General features: G+C 33.4%; 1 protein-coding gene across 1 annotated transcript in view; it reads left to right on the top strand.

Moving 5' to 3' along the window:
* The first annotated feature begins 6,830 nt into the window (after positions 1-6,830).
* Positions 6,831-12,111, top strand: part of LOC306875449 (receptor-type tyrosine-protein phosphatase S-like) — a 208,696-nt gene continuing 203,415 nt past the window's right edge. Inside the window, exon 1 of the mRNA XM_079426008.1 lies at positions 6,831-6,863. The gene's annotated coding sequence lies outside the window, so the exon portion shown is untranslated. The remainder of the gene's footprint in view (positions 6,864-12,111) is intronic.

The following is a 12,111-nucleotide window of genomic DNA, read 5'->3' as shown; positions in this document are numbered from 1 at the left end:
ATCCGGCTGTCATTGATTTGCTGTTCAGGTCTGATGAAGTGTTGGTGTGTAATCAGTAAAACTGCGCTTGAATCTTCATTACACCATTCTGTGTCTGGATTTCAGTGTTTCTCAGTATAAATATTTTTTCTTTGCTGTGATTTCACTAAATATAAACTGTTTAATTGGATAAATATAGTTTGTGTGGACGTGCGTGAATGTGGCTGTTTGTGGAAGAAAAAAGACTGAATTCGGGAAAGTCAGCTATACAACAAAGTTATAATGATAATAAGTCATTTTTATACTAATTTTTATACAATTTATTTAGTTAACAGCTAAGCATTTATCACAAATTCTTGAATATTTATTTATTTATTTATTTACTTACGGTAAGCCTTTATTGCAGATTATGCACATATCCAATTTTGATTTAACTTTAAAGAAATTGGTAAATTAATTTATTGGTTTATTTAGGTTAAGCCTTTTTTCCAGATTCTGCAGATTTTACGGAAACATTCATTCATTCAGTTAAGCGTTTATTTCAAGTTTGTTCAAAAAGTTATGTATCCAAATTCAATTTAATATAAACTGTATTAATGTATGTATTCATTTATTTAGGAGAACGCTTAATTACAGTTTCATTCAGAGTGCATATATGCCAATTTTTATTTATTAGTTTATTTTATTTTATTTTATGCCTTTATTGCAGATTCTTTAAAAAAGTTTGACCAAAACAAATGCCCAATTCTGTGAAATAAATAAATACATAAAAATGTGATTGATTGATTGCAGATTCCTTTAAATAAATGGACCGCTTTGGATTTAACGTCAAATGAATTTATACTTTTATGTTATAATATTCTGATTTTTGCTTTCATTTTGAATCTGATTTTAAACTTTTAAAATAACATTTCTTTCTTTATTCTATAATGCTTAAATATTTATTGCAATTTTTTTGGTCAATTTTTTTTAAGCAGATATTTGTTTATATCTGCAAAATTGATCAAATCATTGTAGTAGTATTTATAGTGCTTGTTCATGTGTTTTTAGTTGTAAGATGAATCACATGTTCTTCCAGCTGCGGTTTTGATATGTTTGCGTCAGCTGTGATGACGTGACTCAGGATCCGGGCTCCTCCGGTGGTCTCCGATCTCTCAGGGAGCCGTTAACAGCTGGGTGTTTTGGTCCAGATCTCCCGCACCGCGGCGGTGCAATCAGCTCCGTAATTAGGATTCAGCACCGGCCTCCTCTGCCACTTTCAATTGGCGCCAACATGGCAACCGAGGAGTAAATCAGGTCTGGTATTTCAGCCCAGAGACAAAGACAGAAACCCAGCTACGGCTTGTCTGCTTGAGCGTAACCGCCGTGATTTTGGCGGGAAGAGTTCCCGCTCCTTCTGCTGATTTATTGAACGCTACTAATTGATGCTAAATTAGCGTACTGAATCATAGAAAAGTCGATTCTGTGTACATACATAAGTACATGTGACACCAGCTATACTTAACATCAGGCGAATCGCGTACATTGACAAGAGTCGGCCCACGGTGTCACGTCTTACTGCCAGGCGTGAATTAACAATTAACCAACTGTTGTTTCATAGCAACCGACACTCATTAAGAAGTTCATCATTGGCAGCTATATTCAGCACACTACCCTTGGGGTGGGCGTACATCCAGCGCAAACATCTCTTATGAAGAGATATGAAAAGATGAGGTAGAAACTAATGTTGAAAGACGTGTCAAGACATCATATAACAGCCGGTCCCAGGAGAGGTTCTCTCTCGCGCATGCGGAGGCGACAGCTTGAGTTTTGCGTGTTTCGGAGCATTTATTTTTTACATCCGGCCCAATTAGATCAAGTCAGCAGAGTTTTAAACCTGTAAATTATTACATGGCAAAACTATGAGAATGCAGATAAGAAATACAAGGTTTGTAGTCCTTGCAAGTGCAAAATGTTCCTAAAACGTTGTCAAATGGTTGCATAAGTGTTCTGAATGGTTGCTAAGATGTTCTCGTGTGGTTTATAGGTGGTTACTTATTTGAGTCTAAAGATGCTCTGTAATATTTGTTTTGAATTAATTGTTTGTCATAATTTCAATATTGTAATAATTTTACTTTTAAAGGCATAATGCTGACATTTTATTCCATAATTCTAATTTTATCTCATAATTTTGACTTGTCAAAATTGTGGCTTAGTATGTCATAATTTCAACTGTAAATTTAGCTTTTTTTTCCTCAATTTCAAATTGTGTATGTCATAATTTTGCCTTTTAAAATCATAATTCTGTCTTTTTATCTCATGATTATGACTTCATCTCAAATTTTTATGTTTTATCTCGTCTTTTTATCTGACAATGTCGACTTTATCATAATTATGATTATATGTCATGATTTCAACTTGTTATAATTTTGACTTATCTCATAATTATGATTCAGTATGTCATAATTGAACTGTTTTATCTCATAATTATATCTCATAATGTTTACGTTGCCATAATTTTTATCTCATAATTTAGACTTTGTCATAATTGTGACTTTATATATCATAGTTTTGCCTTTTTATGCCATAATTTTGTCTTCATCCCATAATTATGTTTTATGTCATAATTTCAACATTTTATCTCATAATGTTGACTTTGTCATAATTGTGTCTCAGTTTGTCATAATTTCAACTTTTTATGTTATAATTTTAATATAAGTGTTCTGAATGGTTGCTAGGATGTTCTCGGTGATTTCTAAATGGTTATGTATTGGCCTCAAGTAGTCTAAAGAAGCTAAAGAAGAAGAAGAGTCTAAAGAAGCTCTGTGAAATACTGGTCTGTAGATATGGCTTAGATCTCTAATTCTGTGTGTGTTGTTTGTTATTTGTGCCTATTTTAGCATCCGCCGACGAAGAATTGTGTAAACCTAAAAAAATTTACATTGGCAAAACTATGAAACCTGCAAATCGGAAATACAAGATCTGTGTGGCTTGCAAGGGCAAAACTCGCTGCCGTGATGCTAGTGGATTGCATAATTTTTCTGAATGGTTTTTAGCATGTTCCTATTTGGTTGCTAAGATGTTCTGGGTGGTTTCTAGGTGGTTACTTATTAGCCCGAGTCTAAAAAGTCTTTGTGATATTCTGGTCTGCAGATATGGCTTGAATGAACATTGTTTGTTGTTTTCATTCATTTTATCATCTGCCAACGAAGAATTGTGTAAGTTCGGCCCCTTAAAAAAACTGACATGTTTGGTGCAACCAGTTACACTCAGAACTTTAATACTTCAAGAGAGTGCACATAGTAGAGTAGTTTTAGTTTTTTTAATGCTTTCAAATGTTTCAAAATGTAATACTTTTGGGGTTACAGTTTTGCTTTAGTTTCTAAATGCGAGTTAGTATTAACAAACATTACTAATAAAATATGTAGCAAGCAAGCTTAAAAAGTATTTTAACCTTCATCTATGCTACTTCAGAGTTAATGGAGCTGATTATTCATGTAGAAATATCTGCCGCATTGGGTAAGGTATTTATAGTATTAGTGTGGCTGTGGGGATGGTGTTGTTTTTTTTTTGCTGTTGTGCATAAGATTGCAAGCCATCCGCCGACAGAAGGAAGTGCCTCCGTTTTCTGTCAGAGTTTAGCACCCTCGCCTACTTGTGCCATCCGTTAGACAGTTGCCATAGATATCCCATAATGCCACAGGCACAGCAATGCAGAGAAGCTAGGAGACGACAGGAAGCTTAGTCTGTCCATTAGCCCATAAAGCTTCTGTTGCGTTAACAAATGCTCAAATTTATTTCCGCCACATAAGAAAAGATATCATAATTTGGCAAGTCAAAATTATAAGATGAAAAGTTGAAATTATGACATAGTAAGTCATTATCATGACTTTAAAATTTGAAATTGACATACCAAGTCAAAATTCTGACATAATTATGAGACAAAAAAATCTAATTATAATAGTTTTTTTTTTTGCTTTTTTATTTCTTAAGTCATAATTATGACATACTAAATTGAATTTATGTCATCATTTTGCCTTTTAAAGTCATGAATCTGACTTTTTATCTCATAATTTCAACTTTGTCATAATTGTGGCTTAGTATGTCATAACTTTTTACGTTTCGTCTGACAATTTTGACTATCTCATAATTATGACTTACTATCTCATCATTTTAATGTTTTATCTCATAATTATGTCTTTTTATCTCATGATGTCGACTTTGTCATAATTATGACTTAGGATGTCATGATTTTGACTTGTGGCATAATTTTGACTTTATCTCTAAATTTTGACTGTCATAATTTTGCCATTTAAAATCATAATTTTGCATTTTTATCTCATAATTATGACTTCATCTCATAATTTCAAATTTGTTATAATTGTGGCTTAGTATGTAATAATTTTGCCTTTTAAAATCATAATTTTGTCTTTTTATCTCATAATTGTCTTTGTCACAATTTCAACATTTTTTCTCATAATTGTCTCTTTATCTCATAATGTTGACTTTGTTATAATTGTGGCTTCGATTTTTAATTATGACTTGATTTTGTGGAAAAAAAGTTCTATACACATAAGCACACTTAATCTAATGAATGCAGAACTGTCAGGAACTGCTTGTTTTTATCTTTTATTCCAGTCACCTCAGACTCCCCAAAATTGTATTGTTAAATCAGAGCGATGAACCTGCAAACCGTAGCCGCTTTGTGACAGATCAGTAAAAAGGAAGGACAAGAGATTTAATTGTAAAGAGAAGGAGAAGCCTTCAGGGTATCCCTTTCAAAAGTGTAAATGAATCATGAAATCAGCCTAAAACGGAAGCGCGTGTTGTGTAACAGTTGGCAAAATGGCAGGTTTTTTGTGACTGCTGTGGAGGATTCGAGCTCCAGAAGACGTTTCTGGTTGCCAACGCGTTCTGGTGCCGACTGGCCTCCGCTCAGGCTAAGTTTGGCTCTCATGCCAAAGCCGATCAGCATGTGCGGCAGCCCACACGTGTGGCATAGGTATACAGTATGTATCAACCAGAAGAAGCAAAGGCTGAAAAGTTATTAAAAGTCAGGAGGACACGGGCTGGTACGCCAAAACTTTGGTGACTCGTCCAGTCCTGTCTTCCTTTACCAGCTCCAGACTGAATCCAGTCGTGTAACAATGCATCCTCGGCCATAAAACCTATAAAATTAGTAAAATATGGCTTTTAATAAATCTTTTTATTTCTTTTAATAAAACAATTGTTGACATTGGTGCTACATGACGAGAGAAAATAGAGAAAATGTCATATTTCACCCTAATATCAAAAAAAAGAAAAGAAAAAAATATTTTTAAGAAAACAGAAAACGAAAGTACAGACTATTTTTTAAGTGTTTTACACACAAATTACATATAGTGTGCTATTAAATAGATTAATAGATTAAACTATTTTTTTTTTTTTACAAATTAATGTTAAATAGTTGTATAATTATTTGAGTTTTAGAAATGATTTTTATTACTGCATCAAAATAATATAAATTATTTATTTAAATGTTTACTAATTAAATTAATATTATTTAAATCACAACTTCATTGTCATTCTTCATGCTGATTTTAGTGAAGCAATATATAAAAATATGTCCAGAAAGATTTTTGTATTACTGTATTAAAATAAATTTAATTAATTAGTTAAATGTTAAATTATTAATATTATTTACATTTTGTCTTTCATTGATGCTGATTTTAATTTAAAAAATGCCCAGAAAGAATCATTTTTACTACTCTATTAACATTAATTATTTAAACATTGAATAATTATATTAATATTATTTAAATTGTAAATGTATTGTCTTTCATTTATGCTGTTTTCAGTTAAAAACATGTATATTATGCCCAGAGATAATTATTTTTGTTATTGTATTAATATTTTATTTTATTAATAAATCAGTTTTTGCAGTATTTTGCACAACGATGACATGTAATGTGCTTTTAAATCTATTATCATCATTTTTATTTACAATAAATATGTAAAGTTTAACAAGTTAATATGATTTGCTGTAGCATTTTTTTGCATTAAAAATAGCATAAAAATAGCATTAAAAACGATACCAGCCCTACATTAAAATAGCATTTTTACAATTCCTTTACATTATAATTCTATTTGTATTACTTTAATCAAATCTCATTCTCATTACTGTAATGTAAAAAACTAATAATCAATAAAATAAATTATTCAGATAATTATGTTAAATCGTATATGCTATTAACCATATTGCCTTTATGCAGATTTTAATAAAAAAATATGTTTTTTGTTACTGTACTAATAAATATTTAATTGAATTAAATTGTATGAATGTATTAATAAATATCCAAAGGGAATACTTTTTGAGAATAGTTGCATTTACCAGCAAGCAAAAAAATATAATAATAATTTAATTTAATTGAATGAAAATTTGAGGAGAAATATCCAAATCCACATTTCTTCACGCGATTCATCTCTTCAGATTATTCTAAAAAGAGGCGTGGCTTCAGCCAGCGCGTTATTGAAAGGGGCGGAGCCTACGCGAGCGTCTTTTAAAGCAGGGGCGGAGCCCGAGCGAGAGAGAGAAAGGTAGAGCAAGCTGGAGAGCAAGCTAGAGATCGCGGTGGGTGGGCGTGTCCATGACGTCACCCTCGAGCTCTCTTCAGCGCGCACAGCTGTGGTTTCTCCGGAGCGGAGCTTGAAATCAGACGCGCCGAGCGAGACGCAGCGCTATCCGGGGGATTTAAACCGCTATTCGCCGCCGTGCGCGCCCGGAGCTCTCTCTCTATCGCCTTGGATCTGCTCTCTCCTTGGATTATTACCGTTCTTTATTCCTTGGCGCGATGCGCACGAAGATGTAAGGAGGTTTTGCGCGTGCAGAATCACGGAGAACACAGGAACGCGCTCGTTAAAACAAGGTAAGAGCAGTTAATCACTTTATTCTAATGTCAGGAACGGGTGGGAATAAAACATGCACTTCAGACGAAGAGCGTCTGGAGAACTGCACGCGCTCGGAGAAGGTGGTGCCCTGCGCGCAGTTTGCGCTCCAGACGCGTTTTGCGCATTAGGAATAAACTCATTTTTGAGGCGTTTCAAGACTTTACAGCCGGTTTTCGCGTTTTTTGGGGGGGGGCGAGGGGTGTTATCCACCAGCTTCATCCGTGGGACAGTCATCCCGCCCACAGGCTCCCAAAGCCCCGCTTGTGTAAAATGAGAATTGATGCCACCGTGCGCCGTGCCAACCTCGCATATCTGATTTCAAGCGCATTTATAATGAAAGTCTGGTTATGCACCTGATTTGTACTTGCAAACTGATGCCGGCTCTGTTTGAGCGATGCGATCCTCCGAGATTCGGTCCAGAAATACCCACCTGCTGGAAACTAGTGAGCAACACTCAATTTCAGCAATTTCAGCAGACTCCGTTATTAAAATCAACATGTTGATAGAGTCTGGAGAGGTTTTAGTTGACGATTTCATCCCAAAACTAAGAAAACTGCGCGTGCTTGCATTTTATGAATGATTTATGAACATCAGTCATTTTAGAAATCAATTGCATGCTCCAAAACTGGTGCTCTGTGTATATAGGCATGTTTTTTATGATGGTTCTCATGCACATAGAATAGCTTAATGCACAATTTTTTGTTGCGAATTAGCATGTTAATGCATTGTGCTTTATTGTGGATGCACTAAATAGTGAAATTAAAGCCACCGAAGACATTGATGGAAACACAGAATATGGGCTCTCGTGGACTGAACTTTTGCTTTTTCTCTTGAATATGTAATATATTTGTATGAATCAGAGTGAGATTGGAGTTCAGGGTGTTTTCGGTTCTTACACCGGGCGAGCGGCTGTTGGCTTTATTAATATTTCATGACGGGTGGATTTTGTGTTTTGCTGTCTCGGTGCGGTGTGGTCTTCAGTGCATCCTGTGCTGGATTTGCATAAAACGAGGCTTGCCAGTGGAGTAATTCAAGGCCACACCTTCTTTACATCATAACCTCATGACAGATTTGAATAAATTAGGATGATTGTTTTGCGTTTTTGTTTCAGGAATGAATGTCTTCAATGTCTCCAAGAAGGTTTTTGACAGATTTTGCCTATTATAAGCAAACTACAAGATCACACACTAGTCAAAGATTGTCTTGTGTTTCTAAATTTCTTCAAAAAGGAGGATTTTGTAAGATTGTATTGGCTTAAACTATCCAAAAATCATCTCTTTTTTTGATAAATGCACACCTATATGTCCTCGATGTCTCCAAACGGAGGTTTTTGCTCATTTCTCAAACAAATTTGTCCTCTAAATGTGTACTAACTCACGCTAGTCGAAAATCATCTATTTTAATATTTGTACATCTGTATGGCATCAGTGTCTCAAAATTGAGTTTCTGTCAGATTTGTTTTTTTATTTTTGATAAATCTGACATCATACTCACACAGGCTAGTCAAAAAATCATCTCTGTTTTAATAAATATATATTTAAACGTCCTCAGTGTCACAAAACCAAGGTTTTTTTCTGATTTTGTTGGCTCAAATGATTAAAATTTTGGTTTTAAATCTTAATGTCCTTGATGTCTGAAAATAGAGGTTTTAGTCTGTTTCTTTTTTTCTAATTCACACACCGTTCAAAAATCATCTCTGTTTTAATATATGTACATCTAAATGTCCTCAGTGTCTCAAAACTGTGTCTTTTCATGGGCTCAAGATATCAAAAATCTCTTTTTAATGTATGTCTAAATGGCCTCAGTGCCTCAAAATGGAGGAGCTGACAGATTTCTCTAAAAGCCTTAAATTATCTTTATTTTCATAAATGTATATTGTAAATGTATATGTCCTCAAAGTCTCATAATGGAGTTTTTTGTCAGATTAATTTGACAAATTACTGATAAAATTTGTCTAAATGGCTTTTTTATGTCTCAAAAAGGAGCTTTTGACAGATTTTTGGGGTCAAATTATTAAAATTCATCTTTTTTGATAAAGGTATATCTAAATGTCCTCAGTGTCTCCAAATGGAGGTTTTTGTTGGATTACATTTACAGATTACAAATTATCAAAAATCATTGTTTTTTAAAATAAATGTATATCTAAATGGCATCTATGTCTCAAAATGGAGGCTCAAATGATCCACAATCATCTAAAATGTACATCTAAATGGCCTCAGTGGAGGTTTTTGGCAGACTTTTGGTAAATCTGTCCTCAAAGCTCTACCTAAATATGTATTTGCTCACACACACTAGTCATAAACCATCTCAGTTTTAAGAAATGTGTTTCTAAAAGTCTCCAAATGGAGGGTTTTGTTGGCTCAAACTCTATCTAAAGATGTCCTAGCGCACAACTCCTCCGTTTTGACGCTGTGCTTGGATTTCCCTGCCGTTGGTTTCCGCTGTAGCTTGATTGGGCTGATGAGGCCAGCTCACCGTTTGTTGTCTTCCGCCCGAGGAGCTAGTTCGGCTTCCCTGCAGGGCATCTCAGTCCATTTCTAGGCTGCGGGTGCGAGAGGAATCAAGTGCTTTTGTGTTTAGGCCCGGCGGTGAATGAAGAAGTCGGATTTGTCTCTTGATCTAGTTCTCCCGGCAGTGAAGTGGGATAAGTACCTGTCATTCCTTATGTATGAAAACGCTCGTCGTTGCTGCATGAATGGACATTGTGTTATTTACGCAGCGAGTCCCATGGGCCGCTATTGCTCCAGTGCGCTGCCGGATTGATCAGGCCACTTCTACAACAGCCTCCGCTAGCACTGATATGTCACACTTACACGTTAACTGCACTTGTTAGGGGGCTAAACTCGAACTGGTGACGTAACCAAACTGACTATAATGATGAGTAGCAATTACACAATTTGTATTTTACAATAAAATAAAATATAAACAAATACATATAAATTATATAATTCAAATAGGTACTATTTATTTGCATTTTATGTATATCTACTCTTCTCATATTTCATTATATATATTTTTTACATATTTAGTAGGATGGTTGTACTTTTTTTTTTTTTTTTTTTGACTTAGAAAACTGACAGTTTTTTTTTGTTTTTTTTTTTACTTTATTTTTAACTTTTTCCTTTAATTTTATTTTTATGAGCTTCTATTTATTTATTTATTTATTTATTTATTATCTCAAAAATGATTATTTAAAAAAAAAAACTGAAAATTCAAGCAGCTATTTATTAATCCATCCAATAAATAAATGTATCGTTTTTGCCTGAACATTCATATTTTTTCTTTGACGTAACAAAACTGATGATTAATTTTTCCAGAGTTATTTATTAATTTAGTCAGTCATCCATCCATCCTTAAGCAAAATATTCAATATATTAAAGTATGCAATTAGCTAGTAGTAGTTGAAAAGCAGAACATTTACTATATTGACAACCATATGTCTACTTTAAGATCCAGTAACTTATTTTTTTGTTAATTGTTTAAAATCATTTTCAATTAACTTCCAGGTAATTAATTTTCTAAAATTCATATTTTAAATTGATTTTTTTTTTTTTTCTGAAATGAAATTTTAATTTGATTATTTGATTGTTTGATATATTTTATTAATAAATTACAAAGAAATTATAATGTGTTGCACAGTTTAACGGAGAGCTATAAGCACTACTTTATCAAGATATTACCTGTTCGTTTTCAGACAGAATGTGGCATACTCGAGTATGTTGAGCTGTCGCTTTAGCCTTGAAGATTTCTCAGAAGAGCTGTTTTGTTGTGAGTTTGCAGTTTCTGTCTTGAAGTCGGAGTGTGTGAGTGATTTCATTCAGCGAACACTGGAATATCTGGATGCGTTGAGGAGCGCCGTATCCCAGCAGGCCTCGTTGTGTCGTGACGGATCGCGTGTCGCAGAGGAGCCTGGAGTGCTGGAGCTGATAAGGATGAGCGCTTTTCACAAGCTCTTTAAGAGCCACGCTTTCCCGCAACCAATCCGTGACAGAACCGGCTGTAAAATACACACTTAATGACCAGGCAGAGAGGATTATGGGCCGTGAAACAATACACACGCATCCACACGTGTGTTTTAACCCACACTCAGCTCGTTTTGTCAGGCGTAGCTTTGTTAAATATTAGCACACACGCGATAGCATACAGCAGAATGTTTTTATGTACTCTTCAGGCCTCAAAATGTTATATTTTCAATGTTTTACTTCCATTTACCATATATGTTTAGCCAGTATTTGTGCTCTCTGTGTATTTTCACGCATGTTCGAGATTTTGCGGCATTAGCTTAGCATTGTGCTAACACAGAACTCCATTAAAAGCGACTGATTTTAGTCACGTTTCTCAAGCACCTCCACGCCAAGTTTTATGGAAATTGTTGACTAGACAGAATATTCAATATATTTGGTTAGATCTATGATAACTAGCTAGCTAGTTGTAGTTAAAAGGCAAAACATGGACTGTATTGATGACCGTATGCAAACTTGTCGATTCATGTTGTTACTGTGCTAAAGAATTAATTGACGATTTATTGTTTTTCCCTGAATTATTTTAGAAAAAAGCTACAAAACTTTAGAAACAAATGTACAATTTAATTATATTTTTATTTTTGTTATTTTAGATTTGTTTATATTTTTATACTTTAGGGACATCAACATTTTATTTTAATTGATCTTTTATACAGTTAGGGATTTATATTATTTGTTTATCATGATATTAATTTATATTTTATATTATTAATATTTATCTAAATTTTATTTTATACAATTAGAGATTCTAAATCATTTTGTGTATAGATTTTATTGTTCATTATTATTTTATATTTATATACTTTTGAAACAAAATATCTAAAAAAAAATTGAGTTTTTATACGATTAGAATTTATAAATCATTTTAGTTTATTTATATTTTATTAGTACATTTTTTTTTTTTTTTTTACATTTTATGTTAATTTATCATTTTATGTACTTTTGAAATGAGACCGAATTCTTTTATTTTTATACAATTAGAGGATCTAAATTTGTTAATTTATTATTACTATTATTATTTATTTTTTAAATGAGATTTCTAAATTTTCTTCTTTTTTTTTAAATGCATTTAGAAGATCTAAAAAATTATTTTGGTTTTATTTTATATTATTTTATTGTATAATTTTATTTTCAGTGCTCCAAGTCTGTTGTTGCCTTATGAGGCAGCTGCCTATGTAGGGCGTGGACAGCACTAGGCTTTGTA

This window comes from Barbus barbus (genome assembly GCF_936440315.1).
Source record: "Barbus barbus genome assembly, chromosome: 9".
Classification (NCBI taxonomy): Eukaryota; Metazoa; Chordata; class Actinopteri; order Cypriniformes; family Cyprinidae; genus Barbus; species Barbus barbus.
Note: the sequence above shows the minus strand (reverse complement) of the source record. Positions and strands in the feature narration are given on the sequence as shown.